This window comes from Phodopus roborovskii, unplaced genomic scaffold, assembly GCF_943737965.1.
Source record: "Phodopus roborovskii unplaced genomic scaffold, PHOROB, whole genome shotgun sequence".
NCBI classification, from domain to species: Eukaryota; Metazoa; Chordata; class Mammalia; order Rodentia; family Cricetidae; genus Phodopus; species Phodopus roborovskii.
Genome location: NW_026126470.1, coordinates 25,702,495 through 25,730,487, shown reverse-complemented (window position 1 = coordinate 25,730,487; position 27,993 = coordinate 25,702,495). Strand labels below are relative to the sequence as shown.

Below are 27,993 nucleotides of genomic sequence, written 5' to 3'. Positions count from 1 at the left end.
TATTATGAGACAGAGAATTTTCATTTTCCTTCCAAACATATGACAACACAAAAGATTGCTGACAGTTTCAGACTGAAGAAAAGTCGAACTCTAACCGGGTTGGAAGCTTGCCAAGTCTGTGCAGCAAAGCCTAGTAAAATCTGAATCTTGAAGGTGTCTCCATTCTTTACTCTTTCCTGAATTATTGTTTTTCCAAAAAATATACAACTACTAGGGTAATCAAGATGTTCTTTGTATTCTTGGCATAATGGAAATGGATTCATATGGATAGATGGAATCAATAGCATCTATCTCATTACCCTGGGGGGGGGGAGGATCCACAATACAATGGAAAAAGAAAAATTTATGTATGTGTAAGTGAAGAACTTTAGGGGAGTTAAAGTAATGTGTTTCTAAACTGCTCTGTTAACTATCCTATTATCTAGGTCTTCAGTTGTATTTTGGTGATCAATATGTTAGTTTTTTTTTGAATGCTTATTTAATATTTGTTTTATTTTAATGACTGATCCACCTGAGGCCACAGGCAGCCCACTATGTACAGACACAAGGGAAGCTTTATTTCCTGGTCTCTTCCTCCTTGGACAGAGTCTTGGTGATGTCGTCCTTCTTGGCCTGGAGGTCCAGGCGCTTTCGTGCGTCCTTGGTCTTAGACCTGCGAGCCTCAGCCTGGTCAACCAGGAGCTTCCTGCGGGCCTTGTCTGCCTTGAGCTTGTGGATGTGCTCCATGAGAATCTTGTTTCTGAAAACACTCCCTTTGACCTTAAGGTACAGACTTGGTACAAGGTCCTTCTCATCCAGGTCACCTTCTCGGGCTTTCTCGCTTTGGCGGTACCCTCTCACTTCCCTATGTCCATACGCCTGCCTGTCTTTCGGAGGAGCCAAAGTGTTTTTCCGGCATCGAGGTTTGGAATGGACAGTCACGGGCTTCCGGGTGATCAGCCCATCTTTAATTAGCGTCCTGATCTGCTGATGGGAATTGGCATTGGCGATTTCATTGTCTCACTGAGGTCCAACCAGACCTTATTTTTACCACAGAGGAGGACCCTAGAAGCAAGCCTCTTCTGTAGCCTGAGCACACTCAACAGCTGCGGACATCAGTGTCAGTTTTTAATGCCAGTACCATACTGTTGTTACTCCTATATCATTGTAGTGTTACTTGGCATGAAGGAGTGATACTTTTATGTTTGCATATGAATTTTAGGATGTTTTTCAACTTCTGTGAATATTGATGAGTATGATTTTGTATTAAATTTACAGATTGCTTTTGGTAGAATTACCGATTTCATAACAGATCAGACCCATCCATGAACTGGGAGGTCTTTCCATATTCAAGTATTTTCTTTCATTACTTTACTCAGTGTTGTAGAGTCTTACCTCACAATGTTCATAGATTTGTTAGTTTTATTGCCAGGATTTTTTTTAAAGTTGAAAATAGGATCATTGACTTCCTTTTGGTAGGTTCATACACTGATGAATGGGTAATGAAAATATGGTACACTTATACAATGGAATATTACTAAGAAAAAATAAAATTACAACATTTGTAGATAAATGGATGAGCTGGAAATGACAAGTCTGGGTGAGGTAATCCAAAGCTCTAAAGACAACAATACATGTTCTCTTTCCTATATGGATGTTTGCTTTGAATCTTTGGGTATATGTGTTTAAATCTGAATACTTTAGAGACTTCAAGAAAGAAGCAGTAGAATTCAGGTGGCAATAAAGTTGAAGGGGAAAAATGGAGCAAGAAGTATTAAGGGGGTGATGGGTGAGGGGACAAGGAAGAGGGGCATGATGGGAAAATAAACTAAAGCTGAAGACTTCTGAAAATCTAAACAAAAACCAACTACTGTAGAAGCTACACACACACACACACACACACACACACACACACACACACACTCATACACACACTTATGCCTCCACTAGACAACATAGGCTATCAAATATAAAACTCAGTACCGGGAATGTGTTACCTCTTTCAGAGCTGTTGATGGATGGGCTCCCTGGAGTCCAAACATTAAAGGATAATTGTCATTGTTCTTAGTTACCTCCAAGAACTTGATGTGATCATGAGGCTAAAGACAGCACATACTTGAGATAAATGGTGTTACTGACACAGAAGCTTGATCTTTGCTGGCTTGTTGGCAAAGATCTGCAGAGTGCTATCCATGTTACCAACTAACTATAGGTTATGTTTTCAAAATGGCACAAACAGGATTTGATATATTTAGTCTTCATATATGTTTTTTTCTTCTCTAGATTCTTCCACAGAGAGGGCTCAGGAAAAAGATAAAAGACCTGAACACCTATGCAGATTCAAGGTGTTTACATAGTAGCAGAAGGGGATAACTGGGTTAAATTTGGCTGACAAAGTCTCCTAGGAATGCTTTTATATCCCCTAGGCTCAGTCATTGCCTCACAGCAGTCCGTGAAAAGCAAGGATGTGTGAGGAGGAGAGGCTTGGTTATGCCTTAACTGAATGTGCCAGACTCTGTTGACTCTCTTACTTACCCTTTTTTGAGGAGTGGACGTGGGTGGGTTGAGGGGAGGTTGGGGAGGGGGAGGAGGGGAGGTAGGTGGTACTGTGGTTTGTATGTAAAATACATTTAAAAAATAAAATATGAAAAGGTACAAACAAAAAGCTTAGTGAAAAGACACATAGTTGCCTAAGTCTCTGTGCCTTATGGTGCTAGGAAGTGGATTTCCTGAAAAGTTTCTGCACCCAGTGAGCCTCTCCATCGACGCAGCAATCCAAATCAGACCAAGTCAAACAGAGTTAGAAAAAACCCTAAGTGTAATGGATATAACACTCCTGGGTGACCTTCCAGCCCCACAGAGAGGAGATGGAAAACCACCAGTCTGATCTTTGGGGGGGGGGTCAGTTTAAATACCCTGTGGAAGTAGTCTTGAGCATCTCTTGGGTGGGGGAGGGCCATCATTTGGCAGGCTTTCTGAGATGCAGCAGAATTTGGAGGGAGGTGGGGGAGGGGAGCTTGGGTGGAACCTCCATAACAATTCCCATGCTAAATGCTTGAGAATCCAGTGCAGCAGGTCAGGTGCACTGGATTTAAACTTTGTCTCTTGCTTTCAGCTATTGGCCCCTTACCAGCTTAACTCAACTACAACCCTCCAAAACAGCACGTGAAGCTACCTCAGTTCCTCCCTTTCTACCTCAATCTTCCTCTCTCTACCAAGGTTCACTCTTACTCCATTTTTTCTTTTCTTTCTTTTTCTTGTGTATACTTTTGCTGCTGGAGGAAAAGAAAAGATGTCAAAGGATAGTAACAAACATGGAATAAGTTTAAACATGGAATGAATGACAATAGGGTTAATCTTCAATAACTTCCATATCAAGTCCAAAGTCATGCTACCAGTTCATTACCAAAAAGATAACAAGTTCCTTTTAGTCGATACCACATGAATTAAAATATTTCCTCACAAAATCCCACGGCAAAACGCACAATAAGTAATGCCGGGAGGAAAAAGAAAGACCTTCCTGGACATGATGAAATGGTCTTTGGTGTCCAGCAAGCATGGCATTTATGACACAGCTGTAACTTACTGTCTTTTGCCATAACAATGAAATTACAACAGCCATAAATACATCTTGGTGGGAACTATGCAAAAGCAGCTACAATTACAGAGAAATTTGTGGGTAGCACAGTTGCAAAGAGCAGAGCACAGATAGGGTAAGGAGGAGACTGCTGGGTACCACACCTGTGGCTGAGAGTATATAAACCCAGCTCTCCGCAGGGCGACATTCAAACTCAGAATCCTCTCCGTTGCATCCAGCTGAGGTCAAATCTCCTCTCAACATGGCCCACAGCTGCTGCTCTCAAAATGTCTCCACCTCCTGTAGGTGCTGCCTGAACTCCTCAGGTTCCTCCTGTGACTATTTTTACCCCAGCTGCCCTTCTAGAACCTGCCACCTGCACAGCGGTTGTCAGGAGATCTTCATTGAGCCCACTAGCTGCCAGACAGAGGTCCTGTGTGGAGTCCAGCCCCTGCTGGATGATGACCTGCTACTACCCCAGGAGCTCCACACCTTGCAGTCTCTGTCAGGGGACATATGCTGGGTCTCTGAGTTGTGGATCCAGCAACTTCTATTCTCTGGGCTATGGATCTAGAAGCTGCTTCTCAAGGGACTGTGAACCCAGAGGCTTTAAATCTCTCAATTATGAAGTCCCTGTTTTCTCTTCCTTGAGTAATGTATCCACATTCTGCTACTCAAAGTTCTTGCTTTTTAATACCTACCAACCTTCATTTCGTGTTCCAACATGTGGGTAATGTCTCTCTGGAATCAGCTGTTAACTGTGTGCATGCTACAGTATGGATGTCAATGTCTCTATCCTCTACCCATGTTTTTTATCTTTTCACTTACAACTGTCCTTTTCTTTCTTCTAAAAGGAACTTCCCAGCCTCTGATAGAACCTGGGATGCATGTAATAATCACCGTTACGCCTTAATAATTGTAATGTTGACACATATGGGCTCTATTTGGTTGTTATCCAACAGTATACTATGAAAAGGAAAATTTATTACAATAAACTTGTACAACCTGACACCTCAGTATATTGCTCACATTGTTATTGTTGTTACTATTAATCATGTTTGCTTTATTGGGTTTGTGACACTAAATTATATATTATATTTCTGTGATTAGAACTTAGGAACAAATAACTTGGCATGTTTTGTGATCCTTTGGAGTACTTAATTCTAGGAATTTGCACCTACACACTAGGTACATTGACAGTAAGAACTGTGTGAGATTTAGGGAATACATTTCTGCTGAGTAATGAAACAAAGTAAGTTGAGGTCTATATAGAGAAAACAATTGCCTAAGTCTAATATTTCGATGTAAAATGAGTCTTAAATAACTCTCAGGACAGACACTCCCCCCCCCATGTAAATTCTGCTCTCCATTCCCCCACCATTGGGGGATATCTGTCTCATCTCCACATATGTATAAGGACAATCAACCACATGATCCAGATTCAGGCTGTGCCCACAGTCCCTTGGTGCTACTCCCAGGTGCAATGTCAATCAACCTGGGACGAATCCAAGAGGGACTTTAAAGGAAGAAAGGAAGGCACATCAATGACATCAATGTGTTGGGTACATTTTTGGGTTTTTTTGGTATTAGGTCCTCGAAAGCATGTATCACAGGCTCTATGGGATATTTTTTAAATATTCTTCACTTAAATTGGAAACAATCTTATTTTTACATATCAATCCCAGTTCTATGGGATTTTAAGCAGAAGAAAACATTAAATGTCTAGTAGGTAAGGGAATATTTTACAAGAAAATTAAAGGATTGCAAAATTCCAGGACCTTTCAGGGGCATTTAGAAAGACTTCTAGAATTGTCAACCTTGGTATCTGATTCCCAGGTAAAAGTATTTTGGGGGAGGGATGGGGTGGGGAGTCTCTCTTTCATTGGTAAAATCACATAATTTTTGGCTTCTTATAATGATGTGAGGAGAGAATGGCAGTAGGACCCTTCTATCAGTCTTGGGAGTCATTTGAGGTAACAATGTACAAAGGCAGAAATATATCGCTTAGATTGCAAGAAATGTGTTGTTTAAAGGGAGCTGGAATCCATCATCAGTACTGGGCGCTCTGGTCCTGCCTGGAATCATGTGTGACAGCATGCTCTAAGGATGAAGGTAATTTAAGACTAAGAATTTTCATTTAACATTTAGACACAAGACAGACAGATACTAAGATGATTAACATTTTTTTTTTTAAGACAGGAGGGAGGGGGGGACTCAAAAAGGGTTTGAAACTTGCTAAAGTTTGTACATCAGTGCCCAGTAGAGCATGAATTTCTAAAGCAAGGTCAGTTGGTGGTTCTTTACTTGAATATATATATTCAAGTGCAATCAAGGATTTTTTATATTTCTATTATAAAATTACTTCATAAACAGTTAGATTTAATCTGTTGTACTTATCTCATTACTCTTATGTAAAAGGCCCATAAGAAGAAAACTAAAATCATGGACTTAGAAAAAAGCTCTATAAGTGCCTTAAACTGATTTGTTTCAAAGAAAATTTTCTTAGCTATTCTCCATTATTATACAAATTGACTGAATGACAAGAAAACAATTGATGACATCTTAGCAAGAAATTCCTAACAAACTGCAGCAGCACTGACCTGACTTCTTCATCTATGTCATTATTAGCTTTAGCCATCGCTACAACCAATATCATGTGTCCTTGTCAATAAAACTGAATGTGGAAAAAAAAAATGTGCTAAGTAGGAATATATATATGACTATTATGATTTTGATGTTATATTATTTTAATATGTTGACTATACCATTATAATAGATATATAAGCCAATTTTATTTCCAACCCAATTGTACTAGTCTAGCAATTTTAAAGCAATGTAAAAAATTACATATTCTAAGATATATTCACAATTTCTTTCCCTTAGCTTGTTAGTAATTGTCTCCAGCTTTGTATGTTGCATGATTAGTTTTTAAACTTATTTTTTTAAGTTAAATTTGGAATAGTTTTTGAAAAGCAAAGCACATACACACTTTCTTCTGTGTCTCAAAGAGCTGTACATTCTATGCCGAATTCTGAATCTTTCTTCCACACCCTGTACTGACTCTGAGTCCTGTTATTATATTGTTCATCATTGGTCTGTTCTTCTTCTGTCTGGCCAGCCCAAATCAATCTGATTTGTATTGCTGAGTTGTCACAGAAATTTGGCCAATTCACTATTCTTGGCCATTTCATTAAAGATTAGTAGAAAGAACATTTGATATTGATAATACTTATGACTAAATCAAAGTGTTCTGATGACAGTATGGTAATAATTATTATTAATTGCCACGCCCACTCGACCAGAGTACTGAGCTGGTGGAGGGTGTCAGGATTGAAGCACTTATCAGACCACCATGAGAAGTGAAGAAGTTCCTGTATTTTTTTTTTTTATTACAGAGAGTAATGGGCTTACCCAAGCCAGCAAGCCAGGGGATGGGCTAAGCATAGGAGGAATCATGCACCACCCACACCTGGGGTTAAGGCACGGACACTGCACACCAGAAAGTTGTAAGAACAACCTTGTTTGTTCAACCTTGAGAGCATGGAAGTTCTACAGCTGGGTGGGGAGGAAGAGAGCTATAAGGGACAAGTACTTAAATTTCCCAACAATTAATATTTAAATTAAGATGTTATGTCATAGCACTCAAGTTTACTAGTAATTTCATGCTAAGATATTATCAAATATTTTCCTGTCAGCTTATCATTTAGTATAAACAGATAATAGTTAATAATATTTCTGAAAAAAAATTAGTTTAAGTCCTAGTAGATCTTTCACTAAACCTACAATGCCCTTTTTATTTTACTATTTATTCTGGATCCTTTAGATGTGGCTAATATGATAGAGTCAACAGATTTGTGGGAATACTGAACACTCCTTGATTGCATTAGCAGTCATATGTTAAAATGGTTCAGGAAAGAACAGGGCATTAGGATTCCTTAAGAATTCCGATACTTCCTGAAGCCAAGAAATAAGGGATTCTCAGGCCCTGATGGTACAACCCAACCTTTCCCTGCATGGTCCCCTCTAGGCACCAACAGCTAAAGGTTCTAGGTCCTAGAGCTCTCAGGGAAGATGCTCCCAGACTCCTGTCTCTCAGTCCACGCTCTCCCAGCCCTGTCAGCTCTACGAACAGAGAGGTAATGCATCCCCAGACCCAACAACTCCCCAAAACTGCCCAGATCCTACCACCTAGATGTAATGGGTAATCAAGCCCCCACTACTCAAATCAAGCTTCTACTATCACCCTATCAGTCCACTTCCCTGATACCACTTTCTTCCTCTTTCACACACATCTAAATGTTAAGTGAACAACAACAAAAAAAAATCTATGAATCCTATTCCCTTATTTTTTTTCTTATTTTACATATCGATCCCAGTTCCCTCTCCCTCCCTCCTATGCCCCCCTGACCACCCTCCCATCCCACCCCTCCACACTCCACAGGGAGGGTGGTTCTTTCCAGGAGCTGATGGAAACAGAAGCAGACACCCACAGCTAAACACTGAGCCAAACCCCTGGAATCCAGATGTAGAGAGGGAGGACAAGACCAGGCTACAGAAACCCACGGAGATAGCTAACCTGAACAAGGAGGAGCCAATGGGCCCCCAGACTGAAAGCTGGGAATCCAGCATTGGACTGACTCAGACCCCCTGAACATGGGTCTCAGCTAGAAGGACTGAGAAGTCTAAGGGACCTCGGACAGTGGAACCAGAATGTATCCCTGGTGCACAAAAGGACTTTGGGAGCACATTCCCCATGGAGGGATACTGCCTTAGCCTAGAGGCAGGAGGGAGGGCCTAGTCCCTACTCCAAATGACCTGACAGATTTTGTTGACCTCTCCTGGAAGGCATCACCCTTATTCTTTATAGCATGTTATCACAGATACCAGAGGCCAGGCTATGGGAGACAGTAAGCGATGGGTACAATGGGTTCATATCCCTCCCATAGACAGTACTTTCCCTGAGGTGTACACAATACTCACTTGACTATGTCCTTGACATCTTAAAGGTCATACTGGGGTAATGAAAGATGAAGTTTCAAGAATCTAGGAAAGTATACATCTTCAACAAATGAAAATGGAAGTTGGTGAAGAAAAGTTTTTCCCTGGGGATCAGATTCTGTCTGGGGTGAACTATTCTGAGAGTTTTCCCAAAAGTCCCAATATATCCCTGAGTCCCTGTTCTTCTTAGAAACAACATCCAAATGTACTTTCTGTTAAAATAGACCATTCCTTTAAACCTTTTTAGAAAATTAAACAATTTTATTAATACTTGAAGTTTTTATATAATTTATTTCATTATAGTTATTTTAATTCCCCCATAAACTCTTCTTAACCCTACCCTATGTCTTTATTATCCCATCTCTTGGGCCCACTTTTATTTTTTAATTTACTAATTCATTGAATCAAGTTATGCTATCCACATCCTACTGTGTGTAGGACATCCTCTGATGTATGACTAGCTTACCTGAATCATACCCTTAAAGAAAACTGGCTCTTCCTCTTCCATCAGTTGTGCATAGTTCCTCAATCAATGATGGTCCCTGAATATTGGAAGAGTGTGTGCCCCATTTGTGACCGGGCTTCCTATATTCACTTATTTTCCAAACTTTAACAGGTTTGAATGTTTTTCTTTAACTGCCACAATCTACATAAAGAAACTTGTCTGAAGAGGTCTGACAGCTATAACTAATCTATGGATAGAGAGACATTAATATAGAGGTCAGTTTGATACTCTTTCCATTTAACAAGCAACAATAGTATATTTCCCTTGACACCTGTGTTCTCCACAATTATAGGATTTTGGCAAGAGTTAAAGTACCAGGCATTTGTTTTGTCCTTTGGTGTAGGCCTAATTCAACCATGTTTATAACTGATGTATTCACAATAGATATTATATGGAAAAAGCCTAATTGTCCATGAATTGATGGATGGATAATAAAAATGTGGCACCTATATACAAAGAACTTTTTTCTTTATTATTATTATTACTATTACATCCTGATCATAGTTTTCCCTCCCCCTCTCTTCCCAGCCCCTCCCCTTCCTTCTACAAAGGGCAGGCCTCACATGAATATCAACCTTCTGCATATATGTTACAATTGACTTTCATTCAGAGAGAATCGTGATAAATGGATGGAGCCGTAAAGCATTATACTGAGTAAGGCAATCTAGCCCATAAAGGCAAGCCTGTCATGTCCTCAATCACGTGCCTCTTAGGGTTGAATCTTCAGATTTGTGGGTTTGATTTAGTTTATCTGTAGAGTTCAGAAAACTAGAAATGGATCAATGATGATGGGGAGAGGGAAGAATAAACCGATGAAGGATTCATAGTAGAACACAGGAAGACACATAGAACAGAAAGAGGAATGTGTGAGAGTACTTGAGGGGACAGAGAATCGGTTTGAGAAAGGAATAGGTAATTCTAAAGATGTTTTACACAGCTGTATGGAAACACAACACAGAGTATCATGCTCATCCCTGAAGCCATGTGTTGTCAAATAAAAGGCCCTATGCCTAGTGTGAAACACTTCTTCATGAGTTTTTGGTGCAGTGTTCTAAAGCCCCTCAAAACAATCCTGGCTGCTGGCATTGCTCTTGGTTACACATTAAAACATTATAATAAGACCATTAACTGTCTCTACTGTGCTCTTTAATAGTCTGCAAATACCTCTTTTACAGGATTAGATAATTACACCCAAGTCTTTGGCTTTAACTCTGTTGTGGAACTCAGACTGAGCCCAGTGAATAAAAACATTCAGCGCTTCTTAGATTCACTCCTTCTATGGTGTTGGATTACGAACCATGAAGAAGTATCAACAGATTGTCATCACCTCCAGGGTTCAGTTCTTCCCACCTGAGCGTCTTTGACTCTCCTCGCTAGTACTGATAGAATGAGGTGTAGAGATAATTCTACAACTGTGGGAAGTGGGGATATGTGTCTTCAGAGATGTTTAAGGGTCACATTTATCATAGCTGAAAGCTACATGCAAATACTAGACTCATTCAATTTTTTGTTAATATAAAGACTTCACCTTGTAAATTATGAAGTATCTTACATTAAATTGTTTACTTTTTAATTCAAATACTAATTACTTAGTTGTTCTGTGTCATTAGTAATACAAAGCCATGAATCTCAGGTAATGCTGACTCCATTGAGCTCAACCCACAGACTCAAAGGAAAATAAAACTAGAATTGAATATCCCCAGTAAGAAACATAAACAATACAGAATTACATATTCCCAAATCTAGTTGCGTAATCATATGGTAGTTTAACTGACTCTTTCAAATCTATAACTGGAAAAACCAATGAAGGTACTGAAGTGTGAAATATACTGATGTGTCAGATTATAAAAATTTATTAGATGAAAATTAAATTTTTCAACAACTCTTGGAAGAAAATAAAAAAAATCACATGTACATATCACTAGTGTATAGAGTGTAAGAGGAATTTATGGTAACCAATTCCAAGAATCTGCCCAAAATTGACAATGAATAAATAGTTAATAGAAAAATGAAAGACAGTACTTGGAAATAAGCATAAAACAATGGCTACAGGGCAGACACTGACCTGCATACTGGGAGAATATTGTGCAACTTAACAGGTGAATCTTAGAGGCCTGATATACAGGTTTGCCTCTAACAAGAAAGGTGACAGATTCTAGGAGCCAAGTAGAATCTGATTCCATAACTCACAGTAGGGAAGTCAGACACTTCATAATTCAGAGATCTGAGGTTCCAAGAAGCAGCTTCTAGATCCATTGCCTAGAGAATCGTAGCTGCCAGGCCAAAAGCCCAGAGATGCAATATAAGTCTCCTGGCAGGGTCTGCAAGGAGTAGAGCTCCTGAAGTATATAGCAGGGTATCTGTCAGGTGTTGACATCATACAGGACCTTTGGAGACTGGTGGGATTAATGCCAGTCTCCTGACTGCCACAATGTTGGCAGGTGCTGGAAGAGCAGCTGGTGGTGGTATAGACCTTCCTGCTGGGGCAGGAAGAGCCACAGGGTTAACCTGAGGAGGGCAGGCAGCTCTGAAGGGAGTGGAAAAGTTTACATAGCAGCAGCTGTGGGCCATCTTGATAGGAAATGTGAGCCCAGCTGGATGTAACTGAGAGGATTCTGGGTTTAAATGTCACCCTGTGGAGAGCTGGGTTTATACACGCTCAGCGACTGGTGTCACCCGTCACATATTTGTGTGTGTGCTTCCTCCTTAGTAAAAACACAGCTAAATGAGTTCTTTGTAATTAACGCTGCATTTGCATAGTTTTCTGTACAGTGTATTTACAGGTGTTGCAATTTCCTTGTTACAGCAAAACGCAATGAGCCACAGATGTCAGAATTGCCTTGAATGTTTTACACTAATGCATACTCTGTCATGTCTTGGGACATCCCTCCTTTTCCTCTTGACATAGTTTTTAATATGTTTTGCCATAGAATGCCACGAGGAATACGTGCTTGTCTTTCATTGTATAGGATGAGAGTAGTGTGCTTTTCCCATTATTAATGGACTGGAAGCACTACTTAGGGTTTCCTTTGAAACCCACCAAGGATTATCCATACTTGTCTCCACAGAAAATGTTTCATAATTATTCTATGTGGACTATACAGAATTACCTTGTGTTTCACCAAGAAAAAATGAACATAGTAAGAGAGAAAGCATGGCCATTGTTACATTTCTGGTGATGGCAAAGGACAGAAACGAGACATCCTCAATCAGGCTGGTATTTTGCATCATTATCAAAATTCAGGGCTTAGGGATCCATTCAAACAAGTAGGTGGAAAACCGTGAGAGCCAGAGGTGATAGATAACTCTAAGGAAACAGTATCTTCAGAAACAACAAGATGGTCACACATATGTGTTCACAAGAATGTGGAACTCTTAAGACCTACACAGGTCCAAGCCAGACAGGTTCTCATCACTGAGAGGGAGAAATGGACATAGACTCCCACCCCTAACTAAGAAGCTGTTTGCAATTGGTACCCACTGGCAATAGGAAAACCAACTTTCTTCAATGGAGCATTATTGGTTATATCAACCACACTCCAAGACGGGACCCATGCATAGGACTAGTGGGCCAACACTAAACCAATTCCATGCTCTTCTGTGAGTTTTTGTTTTCATTTTGGCACTCATTTGTCTTATTAGCTGTTTGGTTTTGGTTTTAGTTTTCTCTTTGGTGTCTTTTGTTCATTTGTTTGAGAGAGACAGACATGCATCACAGAGGGAGAGAAAGAGAGAGAGAGAAAGACGGGGAGAGGGAGAGAGGATATGAAGTTGTGTGAGTAGATAGGGAGGGGGACCTAGGAAGAGCTAATAATGGAGAAACATGATCATATACGTTGCATAAAATGTTAAATCAAAAGGGAGCAAAAATAAATAAATAAAATATAGTTAAATTGTAAAACACACAAAATATGAGAGCATGAAAGACATATTAGTATGAGAATATTTGTAATTTGGCCCGAGGAGGTTATGGGATCTTATCTGTGTTTGGCAGTTTGAAATACATCCAACCCCTTGAGGAAGACCTTAGTGGAGAACCTACTACTTGCACTCTGCTAAATGGGTACTGTATTAAAAGACCACTAACGAATTACTGTATACCCATACATAAACGCATCTCTCAACCCTCATCTATTTGCGGCAAATGGTGATTAACACAAAGACCAACAACCAACCAAGGCACAGAAAATAAAGACTGCAGGATGCTCGTCTTTAAATGAGTCATCTCTGTCACACCCCATCTTGCCAAGGCTCATGGGTCATTGTGGAAGAGAGTACAGCATGACAGTAAGAACTGGGAACAGTGGGACCAGAAGAAAAAGGGTTTGACATACAAAACGCGGCTCTTGCACATAGTAATTTGAGAAAAGCAGTGAAAGAGAGAGAGAGAGAAGGAGGCCATGGGCCAGAATTCAAGTGGAGGAGGGGTTTTTTTTTTTCTTTTCTTTTTTCTTTTTTTGTTTTGTTTTTTTTTTTTTTTTTTAATTAGGGGTAAAGGATCATAAAATGGGGAAAGGGGAAGGGAACAGATCAGCCTCTGTGAACAGGAGCAGTGGGAGATAAGAGAGGTAAAGGGAGAGAGGGAGGAGGGGAAGGGACAGGGAGAGGGAGATGGAGAGAGATGGACAGAGAGAGAGAGGGGAGGTGAGCATGTCCCTTTTGAAAGGGAACATACTGAATGTGCACAGGTGGCACTTGCTCTTAGTGGTAGCAGCTGAGCCTGTAGCCTATCCCAAAGGCAAACCAGCACAGATGCCTGAATACTAACACATATGAATACTAACACATGGAATGGTTATGATGGCACATGCGATGATCTCAGCTGGATGCAACAGAAGATCCTGAAAGCTCAAGCCAGACCAAATCACAGCATGGGGGGGGGGAGAGAGGTGGGCATGAAGTATCACCCGTGTCCGAGGAGCTATTCATGACTGGTGGCTGCTGGGAAAGGAAGTGCCAGTTTTCTTTAAGTGGTTAGCCTCCAAAAGTCAACCACTCTCCAGTGAAAGGCCTCACAGCTAAGAATGTATGGGCAGCACAAACTGAACTTGATAGGTGAATGAACTATGTAGTGATAAAACAAAGCAGAGTGGGTAGAGAGGGGGAGAAGGTTGAGGGTTGAATATGATCAAAACACATGGCATTGAATTTTCAAAGAACTCATAAAAAAGAGAGAGAAAAAAAGACATTTCTTCCTAAGATGTCACCAAATATTTTCTATTAATCTATTATTTAGTATAGTAGCTAATAAAATGCATCAAAATGAATTAGATTATTTCCTTTTAGCTCTTTGCCTAAATGTGCTTATTCTTATTCCTTATTTTGTGTTGTCTTTTATATGAGGCTAATGAGGTAGATGCAATAGGTTAAACCTATTCATGCGAAGCAGTTTCCAGAGTAGCAGGAACGTGAAGATTCCTTGATTACACTAGGAGCTATATGTTTTAAATTAAATGGTTCAGGAAAGAACAAAGCATAGGAATTCCTTTAAGATTTGGCTTCCGTGGTTACTTGATCTATAAACTTTACAAACTTTCAAATGCTTCACGAGGCTTCTTTATGCTTAAAATGGTCAAAATACCTTTCCTCTCTCATTTTTCCTAGCATTAAATGAATAATCCGTGTCAAATATTACCATGTTCCATACAGCATGCTGACACGGATGATCCATGTCTGGACTACAGCACAACACATAGTATTTCTATTTTGGAGGGTTCAACGCCTTGGATAAACTACCTATGTTCTCTCTCTCTCTCTCTCTCTCTCTCTCTATATATATATATATATATATATATATATATATATATATTATATATGTGTCATAGTATAACTTCTCTTGCTGAGTAGCTGGATATCTCAAAAGTTACATTAGACCAACAGACAATAAACTCCTCTATTATTCTTCCCTCATAAGATTATGAGAATATAGGATATCAGATACCATCAATCACAAAAGATAAAGTTTTCCCTATGGGTAAGAACTAGAGGTCCACAATTCAATGAGTGACCTATATGTCCCCGAAAGTCCCTGGAATTTAGAATATCAATTGCACCTTATAAATGCAACTCCAAAACCTACTTCTCCACCTTCCTTCCTTCCTTCTTTCCTTCCTTCCTTCCTTCCTTCTTTCCTTCCTTCCTTCCTTCCTTCTTTCCTTCCTTCCTTCCTACCTTCCTTCCTTCCTTCCTTCCTTCCTTTCTTTCACCAGAATATCACTCCTTGATCTTTTGTGTGTCTTATACAGCAGGCAATGCCTGATTTCTAAAATAATTGCCAAATAAAGTAAGGCTGAACCCTTGAGTTCTATTGTGCTTTGAGACTCAGACTAAAAATAATAACCAAAAGCGCTTTCCTACTTCTTATGTACATTGAACATGAGGCAGGGTTAACACACAGACTAGGGAGGCAGGGAAGGCATGCATATCAACCAGGAAGTGTTGGGCTTTAAAATTCTTCAAGGCTTATTTCTCTCTTGGCTGAACATCTGTACTCAAATACTAATATTTTGTCTATGTAGAGGCCTTACCTTTTAAATCATATAACATATCACTCTTGATGTTTGTATTTTAGTCACATCCTAATTACTTTGCTTCTCTGGTTCTTATGCTTTGATATCAAGTAGCTCTTACTGCTGATTAACTCAGCCTTCAGATTCATATGGCAATATCCTAGAATTGAATACCACCAATAACTAAGGCGACAAAAGCAAAACTTAGATTCTCAAATCCATCTGTATAATCATTCTGATCTTTAAGTCTTTTAAAAACAATAAATTCCAGTCATGAGTTAAAGACAACTTTAGACCTGTGGGGTAATTTCTCCATTTTTTTCCTTTTTCTTCTATTTTCTCTGGCCCAAGTTCTCTCGGTCTCTTGGGCCTTTTGGCAGTACAGCTGGACTGAGGTTCACTATCATGTAGACTATGTCTCTCATTTGGAGGCTGGTGCTGTCTGAGGAAACCATTGCCACAGAGAAGTCACCCCCGACTAATCACCCGGTCCAGCTCCTCATCCCCCACCACACTTCCCTCCCCACCTATCAGTGCTGCCACGATAAGGAAGGGGCAATACGGGTAGCATGGTAGCTTCCTACACGCTGGATACATGCCAAGTATTCTGGCCTCTAAAGCCCAATGGCCTCTAAAGCAGGCACAATTATTCTTGCTTTAGTTTATTGGGAGAAGAACAAAATGCCAAAAACCCACTAAGCCTGCACAATCCTCACTGCCCAGGGGACAAGTGACATCTTCAGTTGCAAAGCTTGGAAGTCACAAGCCTATGGCCACACTGCCATGGCTGCTCTTTATCCTTTCCTTCCAACATCCTTTTAAAAAATCCTTTATTGACCACAACCTTCCAATGCTGCCAGGCTCCTCCCTTAACTGTGCTCCCCATTCTGTTCTCTTAGAGAAAATCCTGAGTCTATACCAATAGTGTGGACAAGACCACAGGAGACATCAGACTCATTCAAGGCCTAAAACACACCAAGCCTCTTTCTTTACTCATTGTTGTTATGTATGTATGTATGTATGTATGTATGTATGTATGTGTTATTATATGTACTAATTATGTAACAACAATTAATAAAGTGAGAGGCCATGAATTTGAAAGACATCAAGGAGGATTAGGAGGGAAACAAAGAAAGAGGGAAATATATTACAATCAAAATAAATAAATAAATAAATAAATAAATAAATAATTGTGAAAATAATAAAATGGACAATGTATGGAGGTATCAGAATACACACATTCATTAGACTATATTTTTTCTTAATTTTTAACTGCTCTTAGATGAAATGCTAACAGCACATGTATATATCCACAGAACAGAGAGCAAGACAGTGTGGTTAACCAAAATATCAAAGTCTGGGAGAAGCTGAAGATGTAAAGGTCTGTCAGTGGAATGACTTTAAGGAGCATTGGGGTAAGCAGGAAAGCAAGAGTTGCAAGCACGAAGACACAGGCATTTATATTGCGAGGATACAGACAATCCACAGTTGAATCCATAAAGACCAAGCTCAAATGCCATCTAACAACAAAGTTGACAGGAACTAGCAGCTAAGTAGCAGATTCTGGGCCCATCACTCAAGGGAGGGGGAGTCATTGAGTCTATAGTGAGAGGTCTGAAGCTACTGTATCCACAGCCCAGGAAGCAGCAGCTGCTAGTTCGAAAACCCAGAGACCCGGCACATGTCCCCTGGCAGGGACTGCAAGGTGTGAAGCTCCTGGGGTAGTAGCAGGCTGTCTGGCAGGGGCTGGCCACCACACAGGTCCTCTGGCAGCTGGTGGGCTCAATGCAGGTCTCCTGATAGCCACTGTTGAGAGAGGAGCCCAGCTGGCAGGTGCTGGGAGAGCAGCTGATGGTGGTGTAGATGTTGCTGGGGTAGGAAGAGCCACAGGAAGAAACTGAAGAGGGAAAAAGAGAAGTTTGCAGAGCAGCAGCTATAGGCAATGTTGGAGATGTGATGATCTTAGCTGTATGCAACAGAAGATCCTGAAGATTGTTGTCACAATGTGGAGAGATGGGCTTAAACACAATCGACAACAGGCATGGTACCAAACAGGCTCAGCCTTGCTCATTCTTTTGCCCTCCCTTATATCAATGACGAAAGCTGGAATCTTTCTGTAATTGCAACTGCTCTGTAATTGCAACTGCTCTTGAATAATTTCCTGTATAGTATTTTTAGGGATGTAATTTCCTTAATACACAAAATGGCAATGAGCTACTCCTATCTCAGAAATGTCACAACTGGTTTACACCAAAGCTTATCCCATCATATTCAAGAAAATAAAATCCCTTTTACACTCTCTGTCTCTCTGTCTCTCTTTCTCTCTCTCTCTCTTGCTCTCATACACACACACACACACACACACACACACGAGAGATACGGGTAGAGAGAGATTATAAGGAATATGCTTGCTATTTATGGTAGAAAATGAGAATAGTCTCCCTTTTTTCTTGTTAAGAGATTTGAAGCATTGCTTTGGGTTTTATATGAAAAGTCCTGAAGATTGACAGTACTTGACTCCATCTTTTCTCATTTTTCTATCATTAAGTATGGGGGACACTCAGTATTGGCACATGGTTCACCTCCATTGTCAAACAGACAATACAAGTAAAGAAAACTGAGTAAGTTTTAACTGAAAAATGAGATAGGGTTTATTCCAGGTGGTGTATGGCTCAGATCTTCTAGATGTGGTCAACCAATGACTGCTCTAACTTGAGGCCTAAGCCAGAAGACACAACCCATGCCTGACACTTCCTGGATGGCCAGGAACTTAAAGCTAGATGGCTCAGACATCCAGGGTAGAACCATATAAGACTGACAAAAAAAAAAAAAAAAAAAAAAAAAACAATTTATTCCTAATGATATTCTGCTATGCTCATAGATCAGTGCCTAGCCCAATTGTTGTCAAAGATGCTTCATCCAGCAACTGATCGAAAAAGAGACTCGGATCCAAACAGAAGGTGGGGCTCGGGAAACCCCAGAGAAGAGGAGGATTCAGAGGGATCAAGGAAACCAGAAGAACACAGCCCACAGAATCAACTAACCAGGGCTCATAGAGGCTCACAGAGACTGAAGCTGCAATCATAGAGCCTACAGGGGTCTGCCATAGGTCCTCTACATATGTTGTGGTTGATTAGCTTAGGGGTTTTGTGGAACTCTTAACAGTTAGAATCTGAGTGTGTCTGACTCTGTCTGCTCTTGGGGCCCTTTTCCTCCTGCTGGGTTGCCTTAGTCTAGCCTTTATCCTACATTTTTTTTTTTCTCTTCTAGATTTTCCTTGAAATGGATTATGAAGAGACACAGACAACTCCATTTGCTGCCTCTCTTCCTCTACTTAAATTCAGTGTTCAGTTTTCCTTGGCTTAGTTGGCACCTTTGCTACTGCAGGTGAAACAATGGTAGTGCTCTGTAACCCACACAGAAAATTTGTGGAAAACGAGAAGTCACACTGAGATGTATAGTCTTCAGATTTCTTAGGGAACACAGAGTAACACTCCTCAACTTCAGTAGAGAAGTAAGGACATGGCTGTCAATTCCTTATCGTGTAAGACAGGCATATTCCTCGTAAAATTATAGTAAAACACCAGTAACGATGTCAAAAGGAAAAAAAGGAGGATTTTCTTGAATATGATGAAATAAGTGTTAGTGTGAAAATTATCATGTCATCTCTGACATGGGACTAGATTATGGCTTTCTCTTTATCAAGAAAGTTACAACACATAAATACACTATGCAGAAAACTATTCAAATGCAAGTACAAATGTGGTTAGTTCCACATATGTAAACCAGGAAGCACATGAATATGGACCAGATGGAAAGGCTGGGAACCACACCCATTTCTGAAAGTATGTAACTTCCTCTACCCACAAGGTGGTGGCGATAGCTCAGAACATTTTCAGTTAAACCAAGCTGAGGTCAAATCTCAACATTAACTGTAACTGCTGCTTTGGAAATTTCTCATACCTGAGGAGCTGCCTGCCTTCCTCAGGTTCCTTTTGTGGCTCTTCCTACCCCAGCAACTTGGTTTACACCACCACCAGCTGCTCTCCCAGCACCTGCCAGCTGGGCTCCTCTCTCAACAGTGGCTGTGAGGAGACCTGCATTGAGCCCACCAGCTGCCAGAGGTCCTGTGTGGAGTCCAGCCCCTGACAGACTCCCTACTTCTACCATAGAAGCTGTTTTCTTAGCAGGCAATGTCATCCCACCTATGCTGATCATCTGGCCCTGGCCATCATCTGTGGCACTGGCCATCATCTGTGGTCCTGGCCATCATCTGGCCCTGGCCATCATCTGGCCCTGGCCATCATCTGGCCCTAGCCATCACCCGTGGCCTTGGCCATCATCTGTGGTCCTGGCCATCATCTGTAGCCCAGACCATCATCTGTGGCCCTGGCCATAATCTGGCCCTAGCCATTGCCTGTGGCCCGGGCCATCATCTGTGTACCTGGCCATCATCTGTGGCCCTAGCCATCGCCTGTGGCCTTGGCCATCATCTGTGGACCTGGCCATCATCTGTGGCCCTAGCCATCGCCTGTGGCCCTGGCCATCTTCTGTGGCCCTGAGCATCATCCATGACCCTGGCCATCATCTGGCCCTCACTATCATCTGGACATGGACATCATCTGGCACTGGCCATCATCTGACCATGGCCATCACACGGCCATGAACATCATCTGGTCCTGGCCATCATCTGGCTCTTGCAATTATCTGACCATGGCCATCATCAGGCCCTGATGATCACCTATAGCCCTGGACATCATCTCGGGCCAAGGCCATAATCAGTAGCCCTGGCCATCATCTGTGGCACAGGCCATAATCTGTGGCCCTGGCCATCATCTCTGGCCCTAGCCATCATCTGTCCCAGGCCATCTTATGTGGCCAAGGCAATCATCTGTGGCTCTAGACATCGCCTGTAGCTCTGGTCATCATCTGTGGCCCTGGCTATCATCTGTGGCCCTGGACATCATCTCTGGACCTGGCCATCAACTCTGGCCCTGGTCAACATCTGTGGCCCTGGCCATTATCTGTGGCCTTGGTGATCATCTGTGGCCCTTGGACAACATCTGTGGCACTACCCATCATCTTAGCTTGCCATCATCACTGGCACTGCCATCATGTGGCCCTGGCCATCATCTCTGCCCCTGGCCATCGTCTGGCTCTGGCAATTATCTGGCCATGGCCATCATCTGGCCCTGGCCATCATCTGTGGCACCGGCTATCATCAGTGGCTCTGGCCATCATCTGGCCAGGGACAATATCTAGCCCTGGCCATCATCTGGACCTGGCCATCATCTGGCCTTAGCCATTGCCTGTGGCCCTGGCCATCATCTGTTGTCCTGGCCATTATCTGTTGTCCTGGCCATCATCTGTGGCCCTGGCCATCATCTGTGGCCCTGGCCATTACTGTGGCCTTGCCCATCATCTGTGGCCCTTGGACAACATCTGTGGTCCTGCACATCATATGTGGCCCTGGACATCATCTGTGGACCTGTCCATCATCTGTGGCCCTGGCCATCATCTGGCCCTCACCATCATCTGGCCCTGGCCATCAGCTGTGGTTGGCCATCATCTGGCCATGGCCATCATACGGCCATGACACCATTTGGCCTTGGCCATCATCTGTGGCCCTGTCCATCATTAGTGGCCCTGGTCACCATATGTGGCCCTGGCCATCATATGTGGCCAAGGACATCATCTGGCACTTGCCATCTTCTGGCCTTAGCCATCATCTTGGCTTGCCATCATTACTAGACCTGCACTCATGTGGCCCTGGCCATCATCTGGCCCTGGCCATCATCTCTGGCCCTGGTCATCATCTGGCTCTGGCGATTATCTGGCCCTGGCCATCACCTGGCCCTGGTCATCATCTGCGGCCCTGGCCATCATCTGTGACCCTGGCTATCATCGGAGGCCATGGACATCATCTTTGGCCCTGGACATCATGTGTGGCCCTGGCCATCATCTGGCCCAGGCCATCATCTGGCCCAGGCCATAATCTGGCCCTGTCCATCATCTCTGGCTCTGACAATTATCTGGCCATGGCCATCATCTGTGTTCTGGCCATCATCTGTGGTCCTAGCCATCATCTGTGGCACTGGCCATTATCTGTGTCCTTGGCAATCATCTGTGGCCCTTGGAAAATATCTGTGGACCTGGCCATTATCTGTGGCCCTGGCCATCATCTGGCCCTCACCATCATCTGGCCCAGGCCATCATCTGGCCCAGGCCATAATCTGGCCCTGTCCATCATCTCTGGCTCTGACAATTATCTGGCCATGGCCATCATCTGTGTTCTGGCCATCATCTGTGGTCCTGGCCACTATTTGTGTCCCTGGCCATCATCTGTGGCCCTGGCCATCACCTGTGGCCCTGGCCATCATCTGGCCCTGGCCATTATTTGGCACTGACCATCATCTGTGGCCATGGACATAATCTGTGTCCCTGGCCATCATCTGGACCTGTCCATCATTTGGCCCTAGACATCGCCTGTGGCCCTGGCCATCATCTGTTGTCCTGGCAATTATCTGGCCCTGGCCATCATCTGACCCTGGTCATCATCAGAGGCCCTGGCCATCATCTGTGGCCCTGGCTATCATCAGAGGTCATGGACATCATCTGTGGCCCTGGACATCATCTGTGGTCCTGGCCACTATCTGTGTCTCTGGCCATCATCTGTGGTCCTGGCCATCACGTGTGGCACTGGCCATCATCTGGTCTTGGCCATCATCTGGCCCTGGCCATCATCTCTGGCCCTGGCCATCATCTGTGGACCTGGCTATCATATGTGGCCCTGGCCATCATCTGTGGCTCTGGCCATTATCTGTGTCCTTGGCAATCATCTGTGGCCCTTGGACAATATCTGTGGACCTGGCCATTATCTGTGGCCCTGGCCATCATCTGGCCCTCACCATCATCTGGCCCAGGCCATCAGCTGTGGTTGGCCATCATCTGGCCATGGCCATTATACGGCCATGACACCATTTGGCCTTGGCTATCATCTGTGGCCCTGTCCATCATTTGTGGCCCTGGTCATCATATGTGGGGCTGGCCATCTTATGTGGCCATGGGCATCATCTTGCACTTGCCATCATCTGGCCATAGTCATCATCTTGGCTTGAAATCATCACTGGACCTGCACTCATGTGGCCCTGGCCATCATCTGGCCCTGGCCATCATCGGAGGCCATGGACATCATCTGTGACCCTGGCCATCACCTGTGGCTCTGGCCATCATCTGGCCCTGGACAATATCTAGCCCTGGCCATCATCTGGACCTGGCCATCATCTGGCCTTAGCCATTGCCTGTGGCTCTGGCCATCATCTGTGGCCCTGGCCATTATCTGTGGCCTTGCCCATCATCTGTGGCCCTTGGACATCATCTGTGGTGCTGGACATCATCTGTGGCCCTGGACTTCATTTGTGGCCCTGGACATCATTTGTGGCCCTGGCCATCATCTGGCCCAGGCCCTCATCTGGCCCTAGCCATCATCTGTGGCCCTGGCTATCATCTGTAGCCCTGGCCGTCATCTGTGGCCCTGGACATCATGTGTAGCCCTGGCCATCATCTGGCCCAGGCTATCACCTGGCCCTGGCCATCATCTCTGGCCCTGGCCATCATCTGGCTCCGGCCATCATCTGTGTCTTGGCCATCATCTATTGCCCTGGCCATCACCTGTGGCCTTGGCTATCATCTGGCCCTGGCCATCATTTGGAACTAACCATCATTTGTGGCCCTGGGCATCATCTGTGGCCATGGCCATCATCTGTGGCCCTGGGCATCATCTGTGGCCATGGCCATCATCTGGACCTGGCCATCATCTGGCTCTAGCCATCATCTGGTCCTGGTCATAATATTGCCCTGCCCATCATCTGGACCTGGCCATCATCTGGACCTGGCCATCATCTGGCCTTAGCCATTGCCTGTGGCCCTGGCCATCATCTGTTGTCCTGGCCATCATCTGTTGTCCTGGCCATCATCTGTGGCCCTGGCCATCATCTGTGGCCCTGGCCATTATCTGTGGCCTTGCCCATCATCTGTGGCCCTTGGACAACATCTGTGGTCCTGCACATCATATGTGGCCCTGGACATCATCTGGGGACCCGTCCATCATCTGTGGCCCTGGCCATCATCTGGCCCTCACCATCATCTGGCCCTGGCCATCAGCTGTGGTTGGCCATCATCTGGCCATGGCCATCATACGGCCATGACACCATTTGGCCTTGGCTATCATCTGTGGCCCTGTCCATCATTTGTGGCCCTGGTCATCATATGTGGCGCTGGCCATCTTATGTGGCCATGGGCATCATCTGGCACTTGCCATCATCTGGCCATAGTCATCATCTTGGCTTGCCATCATCACTGGACCTGCACTCATGTGGTCCTGGCCATCATCTGGTCCTGGCCATCATCGGAGGCCATGGACATCATCTGTGGCCCTGGGCATCACCTGTGGCTCTGGCCATCATCTGGCCCTGGACAATATCTAGCCCTGGCCATCATCTGGACCTGGCCATCATCTGGCCTTAGCCATTGCCTGTGGCTCTGGCCATCATCTGTGGCCCTGGCCATTATCTGTGACCTTGCCCATCATCTGTGGCCCTTGGACATCATCTGTGGTGCTGGACATCATCTGTGGCCCTGGACTTCATTTGTGGCCCTAGACATCATTTGTGGCCCTGGCCATCATCTGTCCCAGGCCATCATCTGGTCCTGGTCATAATCTTGCCCTGCCCATCATCTGGACCTGGCCATCATCTGGACCTGGCCATCATCTGGCCTTAGCCATTGCCTGTGGCCCTGGCCATCATCTGTGGCCCTGGCCATTATCTGTGGCCTTGTCCATCATCTGTGGCCCTTGGACAACATCTGTGGTCCTGCACATCATATGTGGCCCTGGACATCATCTGTGGACCTGGTCATCATCTGTGGCCCAGGCCATCATCTGGCCCTCACCATCATCTGGCCCTGGCCATCAGCTGTGGTTGGCCATCATCTGGCCATGGCCATCATACAGCCATGACACCATTTGGCCTTGGCCATCATCTGTGGACCTGTCCATCATTTGTGGCCCTGGTCACCATATGTGGCCCTGGCCATCATATGTGGCCAAGGACATCATCTGGCACTTGCCATCTTCTGGCCCTAGCCATCATCTTGGCTTGCCATCATCACTAGACCTGCACTCAAGTGGCCCTGGCCATCATCTGGCCCTGGACATCATCTCTGGCCCTGGTCATCATCTGGCTCTGGCGATTATCTGGCCCTGGCCATCACCTGGCCCTGGTCATCATCAGTGGCCCTGTCCATCATCTGTTACCCTGGCTATCATCATAGGCCCTGGACATCATGTGTGTCCCTGGCCATCATCTGGCCCAGGCCATCATCTGGCCCAGGCCATAATCTGGCCCTGTCCATCATCTCTGGCTCTGAAATTATCTGGCCATGGCCATCATCTGTGTTCTGGCCATCATCTGTGGTCCTGGCCATCACGTGTGGCACTGGACATCATCTGGTCCTGGCCATCATCTGGCCCTGGCCATCATCTCTGGCCCTGGCCATCATCTGTGGACCTGGCCATCATCTGTGGCCCTGCCCATCATCTGTGGCCCTGGCCATTATCTGTGTCATTGGCCATCATCTGTGGCCCTTGGACAATATCTGTGGACCTGGCCATTATCTGTGGCCCTGGCCATCATCTGGCCCTCACCATCATCTGGCCCAGGCCATCAGCTGTGGTTGGCCATCATCTGACCATGACCATTATACGGCCATGACACCATTTGGCCTTGGCTATCATCTGTGGCCCTGTCCATCATTTGTGGCCCTGGTCATCATATGTGGCGCTGGCCATCTTATGTGGCCATGGGCATCATCTGGCACTTGCCATCATCTGGCCATAGTCATCATCTTGGCTTGCCATCATCACTGGACCTGCACTCATGTGGCCCTGGCCATCATCTGGCCCTGACCTTCATCGGAGGCCATGGACATCATCTGTGGCCCTGGCCATCACCTGTGGCTCTGGCCATCATCTGGTCCTGGACAATATATAGCCCGGACCATCATCCGGACCTGGCCATCATCTGTCCTTAGCCATTGCCTGTGTCCCTGGCCATCATCTGTGGCCCTGGCCATCATCTGTGACCCTGGATATCATCGGAGGCCATGGACATCATCTGTGGCCCTGGACATCATGTGTGGCCCTGGCCATCATCTTGCCCGGGCCATCATCTGGCCCTGGCCATCATCTCTGGCCCTGGTCATCATCTGGCTCTGGCAATTATCTGACCCAGGCCATCATCTGGCCCAGGCCATAATCTGGCCCTGTCCATCATCTCTGGCTCTGACAATTATCTGGCCATGGCCATCATCTGTGTTCTGGCCATCATCTGTGGTCCTGGCCATCACATGTGGCACTGGCCAACATCTGGTCCTGGCCATCGTCTGGCCCTGGCCATCATCTTTGGCCCTGGCCATCATCTGTGGACCTGGCTATCATCTGTGGCCCTGGCCATTATCTGTGTCCTTGGCCAACATCTGTGGCCCTTGGACAATATCTGTGGACCTGGCCATTATCTGTGGCCCTGGCCATCATCTGGCCCTCACCATCATCTGGCCCAGGCCATCAGCTGTGGTTGGCCATCATCTGGCCATGGCCATTATATTGCCATGACACCATTTGGCCTTGGCTATCATCTGTCGCCCTGTCCATCATTTGTGGCCCTGGTCATCATATGTGGCGCTGGCCATCTTATGTGGCCATGGGCATCATCTGGCACTTACCATCATCTGGCCATAGTCATCATCTTGGCTTGCCATCATCACTGGACCTGCACTCATGTGGCCCTGGCCATCATCTGGCCCTGGCCATCATCGGAGGCCATGGACATCATCTGTGGCCCTGGCCATCATCTGTGGCTCTGGCCATCATCTGGCCCTGGACAATATCTAGCCCTGGCCATCATCTGGACCTGGCCATCATCTGGCCTTAGCCATTGCCTGTTGCTCTGGCCATCATCTGTGGCCCTGGCCATTATCTGTGGTGCTGGATATCATCGGAGGCCATGGACATCATCTGTGGCCCTGGACATCATGTGTGGCCCTGGCCATCATCTGGCCCAGGCCATCATCTGGCCCTGTCCATAATATCTGGCTCTGACAATTATCTGGCCATGGCCATCATCTGTGTTCTGGCCATCATCTGTGGCCCTGGCCATCACCTGTGGCCCTGGCCATCATCTGGCCCTGGCCATTATTTGGCACTGACCATCATCTGTGGCCATGGACATAATCTGTGTCCCTGGCCATCATCTGGACCTGTCCATCATTTGGCCCTAGACATCGCCTGTGGCCCTGGCCATCATCTGTTGTCCTGGCAATTATCTGGCCCTGGCCATCATCTGACCCTGGTCATCATCAGAGGCCCTAGCCATCATCTGTGGCCCTGGCTATCATCAGGGGCCATGGACATCATCTGTGGCCCTGGAATCATCTGTGGTCCTGGCCACTATCTGTGTCTCTGGCCATCATCTGTGGTCCTGGCCATCACGTGTGGCACTGGCCATCATCTTGTCCTGGCCATCATCTCTTGCCTTGGCCATCATCTGTGGACCTGGCTATCATATGTGGCCCTGGCCATCATCTGTGGCCCTGGCCATTATCTGTGTCCTTGGCAATCATCTGTGGCCCTTGGACAATATCTGTGCACCTGGCCATTATCTGTGGCCCTGGCCATCATCTGGCCCTCACCATCATCTGGCCCAGGCCATCAGCTGTGGTTGGCCATCATCTGGCCATGGCCATTATACGGCCATGACACCATTTGGCCTTGGCTGTCATCTGTGGCCCGGTCCATCATTTGTGGCCCTGGTCATCATATGTGGCGCTGGCCATCTTATGTGGCCATGGGCATCATCTGGCACTTGCCATCATCTGGCCATAGTCATCATCTTGGCTTGCCATCATCACTGGACCTGCACTCATGTGGCCCTGGCCATCATCTGGCCCTGGCCATCATCGGAGGCCATGGACATCATCTGTGGCCCTGGCCATCACCTGTGGCTCTGGCCATCATCTGGCCCTGGAAAATATCTAGCCCTGGCCATCATCTGGACCTGGCCATCATCTGGCCTTAGCCATTGCCTGTTGCTCTGGCCATCATCTGTGGCCCTGGCCATTATCTGTGGTGCTGGATATCATCGGAGGCCATGGACATCATCTGTGGCCCTGGACATCATGTGTGGCCCTGGCCATCATCTGGCCTAGGCCATCATCTGGCCCTGTCCATAATATCTGGCTCTGACAATTATCTGGCCATGGCCATCATCTGTGTTCTGGCCATCATCTGTGGCCCTGGCCATCACCTGTGGCCCTGGCCATCATCTGGCCCTGGCCATTATTTGGCACTGACCATCATCTGTGGCCAT

General features: G+C 45.1%; 1 pseudogene; it reads right to left on the bottom strand.

Annotated features, from left to right (window-relative positions):
* Positions 1 to 490: 490 nt before the first annotated feature.
* On the bottom strand, positions 491 to 26,407 carry LOC127227326 (60S ribosomal protein L19-like; annotated as a pseudogene).
* Positions 26,408 to 27,993: the final 1,586 nt, after the last annotated feature.